Source organism: Dendrobates tinctorius, unplaced genomic scaffold (genome assembly GCF_039654945.1).
Source record: "Dendrobates tinctorius isolate UK_male_01 unplaced genomic scaffold, ASM3965494v1 ptg000145l, whole genome shotgun sequence".
NCBI classification, from domain to species: domain Eukaryota; kingdom Metazoa; phylum Chordata; class Amphibia; order Anura; family Dendrobatidae; genus Dendrobates; species Dendrobates tinctorius.
In genome coordinates, this window is record NW_027361812.1 from 19606026 (window position 1) to 19621530 (window position 15505).

The following is a 15505-nucleotide window of genomic DNA, read 5'->3' on the forward strand; positions in this document are numbered from 1 at the left end:
AGAGGAGGAATTCTATGATGTCACTGCATTACTTTACTTCCTAATAATGTGAGGGGCTGTTTTTAGCCTCTATGCTTAATAAGGATTCCATTAACCCACACGTGCGTGGAGTCATCAGGACAACGTGAACCTGGTTTTTCAGTAAAAGATTAAAACACTGTCTAATATTAGTTCCTGTGGTGCCAAGCTCAAGCATGTCGGGTTTTCATCCCATTCCATGTATAGTATTCCTCTAATCTGGCATAAATGAAACCTAGAATGTTGGATTATCAAATACTGAACATTGTCTATCAATCACTGAAAAAGTTCTAATAGTCATTTGTACGGGTAGAAAAACTGCTCTCTAGGGCAGGTGCAGATGAGAGTAGATTCTCTCTTCTCTCATTCCAGAGAATCAGGTCGATTATTCCAATAACACTCTGTTCAGAGTTTGATAAGAGTTTGAAAATTCCACGAAGCCAATGCACCAAAACCGTGGGTTTTTAATAAAAAAAAAATTGAACTTTATTACATACTAGCTGAAGAGCCCGGCACTGCCCGGGCATAGTAGCTAACTGTGGTTAGTTATAGAAAATTATAATTATCCTCCATCCCATTGTCCCGTGCCCATATACCCATCATACATACCCATGATCCCATAGGCCCGTGCCCATATACCCATCATACATATCCTCCATCCCATAGTCGAGTGCCCATATACCCATCACACATCCTCCATCCCATAGTCCCATGCCCATATACCCATCATACATATTCTCCATCCCATAGTCCCATGCTCATACACCCATCATACATATTCTCCATCCCATAGTCCCATGCCCATATACCCATCATACATATTCGCCATCCTATTGTCGAGTGCCCATATACCCATCACACATCCTTCATCTCATAGTCCCATGCCCATATACCCATTATACATATCCTCCATCCCATAGTCCCGTGCCCATATACCCATCATACATATCCGCCATCTCATAGTCCCGTGCCCATATACCCGACATACATATCCGCCATCCTATAATCCGGTGCCCATATAGCCATCACACATCCTCCATCCCATAGTCCCGTGCCCATATACATATCCGCCATCCCATAGTCCCGTGCCCATATACCCATCAAACATATCCTCCATCCCATAGTCCAGTGCCCATATACCCATCACACATCCTCCATCCTATAGTCCCATGCCCATATACATATCCGCCATCCCATAGTCCCATGCCCATATACCCGTCATACATATCCTCCATCCCATAGTCCAGTGCCCATATACCCATCACACATCCTCCATCCCATAGTCCCGTTCCCATATACCCATCATACATATCCTCCATCCCATAGTCCGGTGCCCATATACTCATCACACATCCTCCATTCCATAGTCAACCATTATGACATCATAATGAGCGGCGGCAGGGCTTGCAACCTTTGATGACATCAGCGTCACAATGGCAACCATTGTGACATCATAATGAGGGGCGGGGCTTGATACGCACACACTGCTTCCCCAGTATGCAAATAGGGACATTATGACATCACAATGAGGGGTGGGGCTTGACACCCACACACTTTTCCATCCAGTATGTAGATAGGGGCAAAATTGTTTGGTGAATTGGAACGCGCGGGGTTAAAATTTCACCTCACAACATAGCTTAGGACGCTCTTGGGGTCCAGACGTGTGACTGTGCCAAATTTTGTGGCTGTAGCTGCGACGGTGCGGATGCATATCCCGGACATACACACATACACACACACACACACATACATACACACTTTGAGCTTTATATATTAGATTAGTTAAATAGGAAGACAACTCATCAGCGTTAGAGCATTTTTTTTGGTTTGTGCTCTACTCACCTGTCCCAGCAAAGGATCCGCTCCTCTGTACGCCCGATGGACTCGCTTCACCTCTTCATCTTCCCTCGATTACAGGGATCTGGGTGAGTCCTAATATGGAAACTTTTTTATGTATATACAGCAGTTGCAGTATCACCTGTATAATGTATATAGACTGTTGTGTTCAATATATAGGTGAGACTGCTACTGCTGTGTATATGTTATGAAGGTGATCCATAATAGAACATTTCTCTGCTATGGAATTTAAATGTTGTCACATGGGATAGTAAAGAGTCCACTGCTTAAAGGGAATCTGTGACCCCCTGGGATGTTTTTAAGCTATTAATATGGGCATACAGGTGATAGAATTGTTAGAATAGTCCTTCCTGTATGCCCATACCTGCAGTCTTGTTGTGGAGAAATTGTCTTTTATTTCTTTATGGTAATTATATCTTCTGTGCAGTGCCTGGAAGAAAACTCTGTCTATGGTGTTCATTTGCATACCTGGCCCCTCCCAGCAGCCTCACAGTGCCCTGTGACGTGTACTGGTGGCCCCAGAATCCTACGCCTGCGCCCTGCAATAGCGCAAATATACTTACTTTTTCTGCCATTCTATGGGCATTGGCTTCATTGTTCTTCTGTGCATGTGGCGGTGAGTCTCTGCTTCTTCAGTATGCAGTAGCAGTGACTCACCGGCACCTGCGCCGAAGAACTATGAAGCCAATAGTTGCACTATACAGTATTATAGTATAATCGCATCCTGGGAGAGGCGGGTCAATGGCCGCATGAAATAGAGCGCCACACGGGTCACACACTGTAACTGCCCCTGTCAGAGGTGGACATTGGCCTGTAAGGCATTAACAGCAGTGGGCAGGCCTCACCCACTGCTGTTAGCAGCAAATGATTGCTGAATAATTTAGCCATCATCTGCAGTCAGCTAAGCAGTCTTGGTTTCAGAGCTTGCTTTAAAGAAAGAGACCTGACAAATGATGTAATAATATGTGACATGACAGGTAAGGGTTAAAGACAACCTGTCTCTTGCCATAAATATGATTTTTTTTTAATTAACTGGCGTAAATGTTCTCCTGAATCTCTCCCTGTACATAAATCGAGCCTTACTAGCCAAGAGGGTATAATCCTCAAGAAGAAGACCGAAAAGAAAAAAAATAAGAACCGAGCCCCCTTGGCTAACAAGACCAGATTTACATACAGTGTTGAAGGGAATGGAAAGGCATTAGAACAAAAACTAAACAACTCCAAAATCGGGATAAGAGAGTCATGTACACCATACTGTATTTACGGCAAGTGACAGAATATCTTTGATGGAATGACTGTGTATGAAGACTTATTGGCAATTCTCATATATACGACTAGTCATTCTTTGCATAGAACAAGAGGTGAAAAGGGAGTGTTTATTTTTATAGAAGAACATATGATTGAATAATTGTTGACTGCATGTCCCTGCTGTACTTAATCTGCGCTCACAAGCAGGAAATATAAAATATGATATAATGAAGAAAGCAAACAAAGGGGGCATTAAAGTCTCACTAACACAGTTACTAGTTTGCTGTGTCTTTCTTTTTTTATTTTATGGTAAAAGTATTTTACACTCTGTTTTGCATCTTCCCTGTAATTTCATTTTCAAACATCTTGTTCTGATATCTTGCACCTAAAAGACCTCATAGTGTTTCTTCTTTGTCATCAGCTACAGTCATAGCAGGGATTTCATTCACTTGGGGAGAAAAAAAAAATATTTTCAGCCCTCGCCCTAAATTTACTCCATATAAGCCAAATTCCCTGTTGAAGCTAGACCTTGAACTGGTAGACTTGGCTAGCTGCTGCGATCATGTGACATCATATGAAAGACTATTCTCTTGCTTCTCCAGGTCATATGAGGACTAGTAATAGACAGAAGTAGAAGTTAGTGTTTTAGTATGGGTGCAATCTAAAAAGAAGTTACTGTAATGATTGAACCACTCAGTGCTTAACTGTCTGTGGGCAGTGATTGGCAGCCCAGTTGTCAAGTCTGGTGCAGGAGCATGCTGAGGTGTCTGTGCAGTGATTGGCAGCTCAGTTGTCCAGTCTGGTGCAGGGGTGTGCTGAGGTGTCTGTGCAGTAAGTGGCAGCTTAGTTGTCCAGTCTGGTGCAGGGGCATGCTGAGGTATCGGTGCAGTGAGTGGCAGCTCAGTTGTCCAGTCTGGTGCAGGGGCATGCTGAGGTGTCTGTGCAGTAAGTGGCAGCTAAGTTGTCCAGTCTGGTGCAGGGGAATGCTGAGGTGTCAGTGCAGTGATTGACAGCTAAGTTGTCCAGTCTGGTGCAGGGGAGTGTTGAGGTGTTGGTGCAGTGATTGGCAGCTCAGTTATCCAGTCTGGTGCAGAGGCATGCTGAGTTGTCTGTGCAGTGATTGGCAGCTCAGTTGTCCAGTCTAGTGCAGGAGCGTGCAGAGGTGTCTGTGCAGTGATTGACTGCTCAGTTGTCCAGTCTGGTGCAGGGGCATGCTGAGGTGTCAGTGCAGTGATTGGCAGCTCAGTTGTCCAGTATGGTGCAAGGGCATGCTGAGGTGTTGGTGCAGTGATTGACAACTCAGTTGTCTAGTCTGGTGCTTGCTGAGGTGTTGGTGCAGTGATTGACAGCTCAGTTGTCCAGTCTGGTGTAGGGGCATGCTGAGGTGTCTGTGCAGTAATTGGCAGCCCAGGTGTCCAGTCTGGTGCAGGGGAGTGCTGAGGTGTCAGTGCAGTGATAGATAGCTCATTTGTCGAATCTAGTGCAGGGACATGATGAGCTGTGTTTTTATTGGGAGGTGCTGAGCACTCATCAAGTGCTCCTGGTTCCCTTGATTGTTCAGCTATTTAACTGGGCTGGTAGTCCCAGATAGCTGTCAGCTGTAGCTTCAGCTAAGCATGGTTGATTTACTGTGCCTTGTATTTTACTTGTTTATGTATCGCTGTCTGACTTTAGACCTTATTCTGACCATCCATCTGTTTAACCCCTTTGCTCTGATCCGCTATCTACTTGGTATTATGATTTCGGACTGTTACATGACTATGACTTTGTCTCCTCCCTCTGTTTATACTGTATACTCATGGTTATTGACCTCGCATTCTTCGACTATGCCAACTCACGGCTTGTCCGTGAGACGTGACTCCGCGTCACAGTTGCCTTCTCATTGGCAGATGAGCTCACATACTTTGATCAAATCTGTGCAAAGAACCTCACAATTTTACGTGTGTGGAATTCATTATATAATGTTTGCAGAGTGCTTGTACATACATGCAAGACATGTTATTCAGTACAAATAATGCATTTGATTCCAACATGAATCAGTTGGTGTATGAAGGACCAGTCTCACTAAATCTTCTTCATAGTTTTAACAAATACATTTCTGTGAAGCTGGATAATTCTTCTCAAAAAGTTCTGGAAATGACCACATCCTGTGTTGATGAAGATGGCAGAAAACATCTCCACCAATGACGCATTACTAAACTTCCTTACCAGACTACAATCTACTGCACAGTGGTCCGGGACACAGGAACATACTGTATAAGCGAAGCCTACAGCTGCCATCACCTCCTCTGTGACCTGTTTGGGTAATACAGGCATTATGGGGAGTGGAAAAACAGACAGAGGTTGTAGAATTAGTCAGTATCTGTCCAGACATTTGGAAATGTTACATTATGATATTCAGTGGAATACTCTATCTTGATCTTTGGGAAAAATGCAGACTCAAAACGCAAAAGAATAGCTATGGACAGTACTGGAGAGAAGGACTAGTAAAATGTAATCAAGCTATTCTGAAATAATGAGATTATTAAATTCTAGCACCAGGCACCTGGGGTGCATGCTTTGGATTTTTCGTCTGTTGTTAAAAATCCAAGGGCAACCACCAAATTCAAGTGTGTTATATTGGAGCAGGCAATCATCAGGCTACTGGATGTCAGGGTCATGTATCAGAGGAACCACTCTGCATGACATGGGAAAAATATTAGACAAGTATTAAACTTCATTATTTTTTGGTGGCAGTCAGTGTTATTTGTGGCACTATTACAGCTGCGAGCAAAAGAGATGCTATTTCTTCAGGAGGGCATAGACTGTGCACTACAACTTTGTGTGTGTGTGTGTGGAGCAAAAAGGTTAAAGCACCACGCCACCCTTTTTTGCTTTCAAGGCTGGACAGGTGCTGTAAGGTCACTGTGCCCGATCTTATACAGTGGGGCAAAAAAGTATTTAGTCAGTCAGCAATAATGCAAGTTCCACCACTTAAAAAGATGAGAGGCGTCTGTAATTTACATCATAGGTAGACCTCAACTATGGGAGACAAACTGAGAAAAAAAAATCCAGAAAATCACATTGTCTGTTTTTTTTTCATTTTATTTGCATATTATGGTGGAAAATAAGTATTTGGTCAGAAACAAAATTTCATCTCAATACTTTGTGATATATCCTTTGTTGGCAATGACAGAGGTCAAACGTTTTCTGTAAGTCTTCACAAGGTTGCCACACACTGTTGTTGGTATGTTGGCCCATTCCTCCATGCAGATCTCCTCTAGAGCAGTGATGTTTTTGGCTTTTCGCTTGGCAACACGGACTTTCAACTCCCTCCAAAGGTTTTCTATAGGGTTGAGATCTGGAGACTGGCTAGGCCACTCCAGGACCTTGAAATGCTTCTTACGAAGCCACTCCTTCGTTGCCCTGGCGGTGTGCTTTGGATCATTGTCATGTTGAAAGACCCAGCCACGTTTCATCTTCAATGCCCTTGCTGATGGAAGGAGGTTTGCACTCAAAATCTCACGATACATGGCCCCATTCATTCTTTCATGTACCCGGATCAGTCGTCCTGGCCTCTTTGCAGAGAAACAGCCCCAAAGCATGATGTTTCCACCACCATGCTTTACAGTAGGTATGGTGTTTGATGGATGCAACTCAGTATTCTTTTTCCTCCAAACACGACAAGTTGTGTTTCTACCAAACAGTTCCAGTTTGGTTTCATCAGACCATAGGACATTCTCCCAAAACTCCTCTGGATCATCCAAATGCTCTCTAGCAAACTTCAGATGGGCCCGGACTTGTACAGGCTTAAGCAGTGGGTCACGTCTGGCACTGCAGGATCTGAGTCCATGGTGGCGTAGTGTGTTACTTATGGTAGGCCTTGTTACATTGGTCCCAGCTCTCTGCAGTTCATTCACTAGGTCCCCCCGCGTGGTTCTGGGATTTTTGCTCACCGTTCTTGTGATCATTCTGACCCCACGGGGTGGGATTTTGCGTGGAGCACCAGATCGAGGGAGATTGTCAGTGGTCTTGTATGTCTTCCATTTTCTAATTATTGCTCCCACAGTTGATTTCTTCACTCCAAGCTGGTTGGCTATTGCAGATTCAGTCTTCCCAGCCTGGTGCAGGGCTACAATTTTGTTTCTGGTGTCCTTTGACAGCTCTTTGGTCTTCACCATAGTGGAGTTTGGAGTCAGACTGTTTGAGGGTGTGCACAGGTGTCTTTTTATACTGATAACAAGTTTAAACAGGTGCCATTACTACAGGTAATGAGTGGAGGAAAGAGGAGACTCTTAAAGAAGAAGTTACAGGTCTGTGAGAGCCAGAAATCTTGATTGCTTGTTTCTGACCAAATACTTATTTTCCACCATAATATGCAAATAAAATGAAAAAAAAACAGACAATGTGATTTTCTGGATTTTTTTTTCTCAGTTTGTCTCCCATAGTTGAGGTCTACCTATGATGTAAATTACAGACGCCTCTCATCTTTTTAAGTGGTGGAACTTGCACTATTGCTGACTGACTAAATACTTTTTTGCTCCACTGTACTTACCCTCCGGTGGCATTTTTCACCATTTTTCAGTTCTGCTCCAGTCCCCTGGTACCATATTCTGACTGGCTGGAAGTCAGAAGATACGTCACAAGTAGAGTTGAGCGACTTTTGGTTTTTTAGGGTCGCGTTTCGTTTCGTGAAACCCGACTTTTCCAAAAGTCGGGTCGAGCAAGATCGTCCGATTATAGGGAAAAGTCGGGGTCGTCCCGAAACACGAAACCCAATGTAAGTCAATGGGGAATAAAAGTCGGCAGTGAGAGGAGGACAGGAAACACACCTACAGTGCCCATTTGAATGCCAAAAGCATTAATTCTTCTTTCTTAAGCTTGTCAACCTTAATTAACTTCATATTACAAGTTACGCACTGAAAAATGGGGGTTATTTGGCTACAAACTGTGGGGGGGGAGGGCTGGCTCCAGGTTTTCATGTGCCCTGGGCGAAAGAGCGCCCCTTTAACACATACCACAACTCATCATGCTCCGATACGGCAGAGAAATAGCGGTATAGTACAATGAAAAATACCTCACTTTTTACATCTCATGACGAGGCCCATCTATTTCTCCATACAGAATCATTGGTCCCATATAATGTTTGAAACAGTATATGATGAGCTCCACATAATGCTACAGTATATGTTGGTCCCCATGGATGAAGCTCCACTGTCTTATGGGCCCAAATAATGCTCCAAACATAATGGGCCCCATTTCTAATGCTCTAGTGTATAATGGGCCCTGTAAATGCTGCTCCAGTGTCTGATGTCCACCTTTGGAATGTTCCAGTGTATGGTGGGCCCCATCTATCATTCTCCAGAGTATAGTGCTCCCCAAAAATTGCTGTCCCAACATTGAAAACAATCAAATAAGTCTCCTCGCTAGGGAATCCCTGTACTTGTCTGGACAGGTGCTGTAGCTTGCTTAACAGCTCGCCAGCCGTTCTCACGCCCAGTATGGATTGCACGTGATTGCACAAAGGTTAGAAAGGGTACCGTATCCCTGGATAACATGTATGGATAGCGTACACATTCAAAATATATGTCTATACAGCATGAGGCAGGCTCAGACGGTGTTAGGCCCAGTATGGATTGCACGTCATTGCACAAAGGTTAGAAAGGGTACCGTATCCCCGGATAACACGTATGGATAGCGTACACATTCAAAATATATGTCTATACAGCATGAGGCAGGCTCAGACGGTGTTAGGCCCAGTATGGATTGCACGTCATTGCACAAAGGTTAGAAAGGGTACCGTATCCCCGGATAACATGTATGGATAGCGTACACATTCAAAATATATGTCTATACAGCATGAGGCAGGCTCAGACGGTGTTAGGCCCAGTATGGATTGCACGTCATTGCACAAAGGTTAGAAAGGGTACCGTATCCCTGGATAACATGTATGGATAGCGTACACATTCAAAATATATGTCTATACAGCATGAGGCAGGCTCAGACGGTGTTAGGCCCAGTATGGATTGCACGTCATTGCACAAAGGTTAGAAAGGGTACCGTATCCCCGGATAACATGTATGGATAGCGTACACATTCAAAATATATGTCTATACAGCATGAGGCAGGCTCAGACGGTGTTAGGCCCAGTATGGATTGCACGTCATTGCACAAAGGTTAGAAAGGGTACCGTATCCCCGGATAACATGTATGGATAGCGTACACATTCAAAATATATGTCTATACAGCATGAGGCAGGCTCAGACGGTGTTAGGCCCAGTATGGATTGCACGTCATTGCACAAAGGTTAGAAAGGGTACCGTATCCCCGGATAACATGTATGGATAGCGTACACATTCAAAATATATGTCTATACAGCATGAGGCAGGCTCAGACGGTGTTAGGCCCAGTATGGATTGCACGTCATTGCACAAAGGTTAGAAAGGGTACCGTATCCCCGGATAACATGTATGGATAGCGTACACATTCAAAATATATGTCTATACAGCATGAGGCAGGCTCAGACGGTGTTAGGCCCAGTATGGATTGCACGTCATTGCACAAAGGTTAGAAAGGGTACCGTATCCCCGGATAACATGTATGGATAGCGTACACATTCAAAATATATGTCTATACAGCATGAGGCAGGCTCAGACGGTGTTAGGCCCAGTATGGATTGCACGTCATTGCACAAAGGTTAGAAAGGGTACGGTATCCCCGGATAACATGTATGGATAGCGTACACATTCAAAATATATGTCTATACAGCATGAGGCAGGCTCAGACGGTGTTAGGCCCAGTATGGATTGCACGTCATTGCACAAAGGTTAGAAAGGGTACCGTATCCCCGGATAACATGTATGGATAGCGTACACATTCAAAATATATGTCTATACAGCATGAGGCAGGCTCAGACGGTGTTAGGCCCAGTATGGATTGCACGTCATTGCACAAAGGTTAGAAAGGGTACCGTATCCCCGGATAACATGTATGGATAGCGTACACATTCAAAATATATGTCTCAGGAGGCAGGCTCAGACGGTGTCAGGCACAGTATGGATTTGACGGCCCAGATTACACAGAGGAGGAGCAGGGAGAGGTAAAGATTGCAAATGCTGGGGCCCTGCCCAAGCAAGGGGGGCCCACTCGTGAGCGTCAGTACTGGCACTGGGCCCCTCATAGTACAGCGGTGTGTCTGACGGCGGGTGTGCACCACCGCCGTCAGAGACACTTGATTGCACTATGAGGGACCCTGTGCCAGTGCCCGCGCCCAAGAGTCGGCCTACCCACCTGTCCAGGGCAACGGCACTCGCACGGTGTCGTGCGGTAGGTGGTGACCCCGGCCATGGGGGGGGAGGCAGCACAGTTAGGGAGTTTTAGAAAGTGGCATATGTTGATGTTGGACATTCAGCTGATGCAAAAGGCGAAATAGGTGAAGTACCAGGAAGAGGTGGACCAAAGCAAGCCATTTTTCTGTCACCCTATGTGTCATCAGGGGAAGGTGGGACAAAATCCTTGGAAACCCATGCGTGGTTCATTTTAATGAAGGTTAGATCATCCACATTTTGGGTTGACAGACGGGTCCTTTTTTCTGTAAGGATTGATCCAGCTGCACTGAAGACTCTTTCCGATAGCACACTTGCAGCTGGGCAAGCGAGCTCCTGTAAGGCATATTGGGCCAATTCACGCCAGGTGTCCAGTTTAGCGGCCCAATAGTCAAAGGGGAATGACCTGTGTGGGAGAACATCGATATGGGAGGAAAAGTAGTTTGTAACCATAGTTGACAACTGCTGTCTCCTGTCACTTTCCATCGATGCAGTATTACCAGTTGTGTGAGCGGTCCGTGAAAAATCAGTCCACAACATTGTCATGAAACCCCTGTCTCCAACGCCACTTCTGCTGTGTGCACCACGAACACCTCTGCCAAGCTGCCCCCGGCCCGTACGGCTCGTGTGAGAACCATCACCGCTGCTGTGTGCTGGGAATGCCTCAAGCAACCGATTTACCAGAGTTGCTTGTTTATTAGCCAATATTAGGTCAAGGTTCTCCTGTGGCATGATGTTTTGTAATTTGCCTTTATAGCGTGGATCCAGGATGCTGGCCAACCAGTAGTCGTCATCGTTCATCATTTTGGCAATGCGGGGGTCCCTTTTTAGGATCCGCAAGGCATAATCTGACATGTGGGCCAATGTTCCCGGTGTCAATGATGCACTGCGAGTGCTGGGTGGAGGAGCACTTTCTGGCAAATCCACATCCCTCCAGTCACGCACAAACCCTGTACCAGACCTTGCCACGCCAACATTTTCACTTGCCCCACGAGATGCATCCTCCTCCCCTAAGTAATCATCCCCATCATCCTCCTCCTCCTCTTCTTCCTCCACTTCGTCCAGGAGAGGTCCTTGAGCAGACAATGGCTGAATGTCATCAAGGATTCCCTCCTCCTCTTCCTCCTCATCAACATTGGCTGCAGACGCCTGCTCCTTAAGGTGCGTCAAAGTTTGCATGAGCAGACGCATAAGTGGGATGCTCATGCTTAGGATGGTGTCGTCTGCGCTTACCAGCCGTGTGCATTCCTCAAAACACTGAAGGACTTTACAAAGGTCTTTCAGCTTCGACCACTGCACGCCTGTCAACTCCATGTCTGCTCTCAAAGTGCCTGGCCGTGTATCCTCCCACAAATGCATTATGGCCTGCCTCTGCTCGCACAGCCGCTCCACCATGTGCAGGGTGGAGTTCCACCTTGTTGCAATGTCGATAATGAGGCGGTGGTTGGGAAGGTGGAGCAATCGCTGCAGCTTCTGCATACGAACGGAGTGTACAGGCGACCGGCGGATGTGCGCGCACAGTCTTCGCACCTTCTGGAGCAGGGCTGTTAACTCCGGATAATTTTTGAGGAAGCACTGCACCACCAGGTTCAATGTGTGAGCCAAGCAAGGTATGTGGCTGAGTTTTGAAAGGGCTATGGCTGCCACAAATTTACGGCCGTTATCACTAACTACCTTGCCTGCCTCAATATGTACACTGCCCAGCCATGACTCAGTTTGTCGCTTCAAGTACTCGGCCAGCACCTCGGCGGTGTGTCTGTCGCCCAAACACATCATCTGCAACACAGCCTGCTGATGCTTTCCACTAGCTGCTCGATAGGGGGACACATCGTGTGCAACAGTGGCAGCTGCAGATGGAGTGCTCGTACGACTGCGCTCTGTGGACGAGCTTTCGCTTCTGGAGGAGGAGGAGGAGGAGGAGGGTCGAACGCCTACAGCCAACTGTTTCCTATACCGTGGGCTAGGCAGCACTGTCCCACCACCGCTGTCCCCTGTGGACCCTGCATCCACCACATTAACCCAGTGCGCAGTGATGGACACGTAACGGCCCTGGCCATGCCGACTGGACCATGCATCAGTTGTGAGGTGCACCTTTCCGCTCACTGACTGCTTGAGTGCATGGACAATGCGGTCTTTCACATGATGGTGGAGGGCTGGCATGGCTTTGCGAGAGAAGAAGTGGCGACTGGGTAGGTCATAGCGTGGTACTGCATAGGCCATGAGTTCGCGGAAAGCTGTGCTTTCCACCAACCGAAAGGGCATCATCTCAAACGAGATTAGTTTGGCAATGTGGGCGTTCAAACCCAGTGTACGCGGATGAGAGACTGAGTACTTTCTTGACCTACTCATAGTGTCTGGGAGGGTGAGCTGGACTTGAGTGCTGCATATGGTGGAAGTAGCGGTGGACAGGGCGGACTGAGAGAGGGTTGATGATGGTGATGGAGTTGGTGTTCTTTCTGATGGCCTAGAATCAGTCTTTCGTTGATATAACAGTGGGATTCCCTGACTGCTGTGGCCTTGCAACGACACCTCAACATTTGCTGCTGTGCTAACCGGTGGGCTTACAGTGGGGGAAACAATGTAGCGTTGCTGACTACCTTCGTTGTGATCAGTTGCACATGTGGCACTTGAGGTTTGGTGTTGTGTCCACGCTTGCAAGTGCATGCTGGTTAAATGTCTAAGCATGCAACTGGTATTCAAATTTTTCAGATTTTTCCCTCGGCTAAAGGTCTTTGCGCACTTCTTACAGATAACCTTGGCCTGATCATGAGGATTTTGTTCAAAAAAGTGCCACACTGCACTCTTCCTACTTTGGCAGACATTTTGCGGCCTAGCACGCTGTGATCTTTTGACCCTCTGGACAAGCTGTCCAGCAACTCTTTTGATGTTTGGAACCTGTCTTGGAGTGCTCCGAGCCTGCCAGATAACAGCTGTTGCGATGTCGATGTCTGCTGTGGATGCTCCTCATCTGAGCTATTGGAAGCAGCACCCTCTTCCCCCAATGGATGCCAATCTGGGTCAACAACTGGGTCATCCATCACCTCCTCTTCTATGTCACGTGCACCTTTCTCTGTGTCACCGTGTATGGTGGTATAGTGTGCGGGAAGGGGCACCTGAGTCTCATCAGGGTCAAAATCTGGCTCTGTACACTGCGAGGACAATGTAGTGCTCTGAGTGAATGTACCAGCAGAATCATGCATCAGCGGCTGTGCAACAGTGCACTCCATGTCAGATTCATCTTGGCCTGGGTAATTCACCATTTGACTTGATAATCCAGGCATGGTATGTGAAAACAGCTCCATGGAGTAATCAGTAGTATGGCCTGCGTCATCCTTCAATCTTGGTTGGGGTGAAGGACACAAGGAAAGGTGTGGTTCATGAACATGAGCCTCCAATGACGACTCAGTGCTTTTACTTTTTACAACTGAAGAAGAGGAGGCGATAGAGCTGGAGGCTGAGTCAGCAATGTAAGACAAAACTTTTTCCTGATGCTCTGCCTTTAAAAGCGGTTTGCCAACTCCTAGAAAACTAAGCGTTCGAGGCCTTATGTAGCCAGACGATGATGCAGGGTCAGCACCTCCTGCATTCGGTCCTATTTTGCTCTTGCCACTACCATCAGATCCACCACCAACACCATCATTACCAGCTGCCAACCCCCGCCCAATTCCACGGCCTCTTCCACCAGCCTTCCTCATTTTTGGTAGAAATGTAGACAAAATCCAACAAACTATATAGTAATGTAAAACAAGGTAAAAGGTGTCTATAGGACAGGGGAGATTTAGAATTTCTGCACACACTTGTGGACAGTGGACACTTTTGGATTGTGTGAGGCCCACTGATATCTGAGCGCTATGTGACACGCTCGATGGCACAGCTGCCTGTGACCAAAGTGACGAGAGGATAATGGAGATTTTGAATCTCTGTGTACACTTTTGGACACTGGACACTTGTGGATTGTGTGAGGCCCACTGATATCTGAGCGCTATGTGACACGCTTGATGGCACAGCTGCCTGTGACCAAAGTGACGAGAGGATAATGGAGATTTTGAATCTCTGCGTACACTTTTGGACACTGGACACTTGTGGATTGTGTGAGGCCCACTGATATCTGAGCGCTATGTGACACGCTCGATGGCACAGCTGCCTGTGACCAAAGTGACGAGAGGATAATGGAGATTTTGAATCTCTGCGTACACTTTTGGACACTGGACACTTGTAGATTGTGTGAGGCCCACTGATATCTGAGCGCTATGTGACACGCTCGATGGCACAGCTGCCTGTGACTAAAGTGACGAGAGGATAATGGAGATTTTGAATCTCTGCGTACACTTTTGGACACTGGACACTTGTAGATTGTGTGAGGCCCACTGATATCTGAGCGCTATGTGACACGCTCGATGGCACAGCTGCCTGTGACCAAAGTGACGAGAGGATAATGGAGATTTTGATTCTCTGCGTACACTTTTGGACACTGGACACTTGTAGATTGTGTGAGGCCCACTGATATCTGAGCGCTATGTGACACGCTCGATGGCACAGCTGCCTGTGACCAAAGTGACGAGAGGATAATGGAGATTTTGAATCTCTGCGTACACTTTTGGACACTGGACACTTGTGGATTGTGTGAGGCCCACTGATATCTGAGCGCTATGTGACACGCTCGATGGCACAGCTGCCTGTGACCAAAGTGACGAGAGGATAATGGAGATTTTGAATCTCTGCGTACACTTTTGGACACTGGACACTTGTGGATTGTGTGAGGCCCACTGATATCTGAGCGCTATGTGACACGCTCGATGGCACAGCTGCCTGTGACCAAAGTGACGAGAGGATAATGGAGATTTTGAATCTCTGCGTACACTTTTGGACACTGGACACTTGTAGATTGTGTGAGGCCCACTGATATCTGAGCGCTATGTGACACGCTCGATGGCACAGCTGCCTGTGACCAAAGTGACGAGAGGATAATGGAGATTTTGAATCTCTGCGTACACTTTTGGACACTGGACACTTGTGGATTGTGTGAGGCCCACTGATATCTGAGCGCTATGTGACACGCTCGATGGCACAGCTGCCTG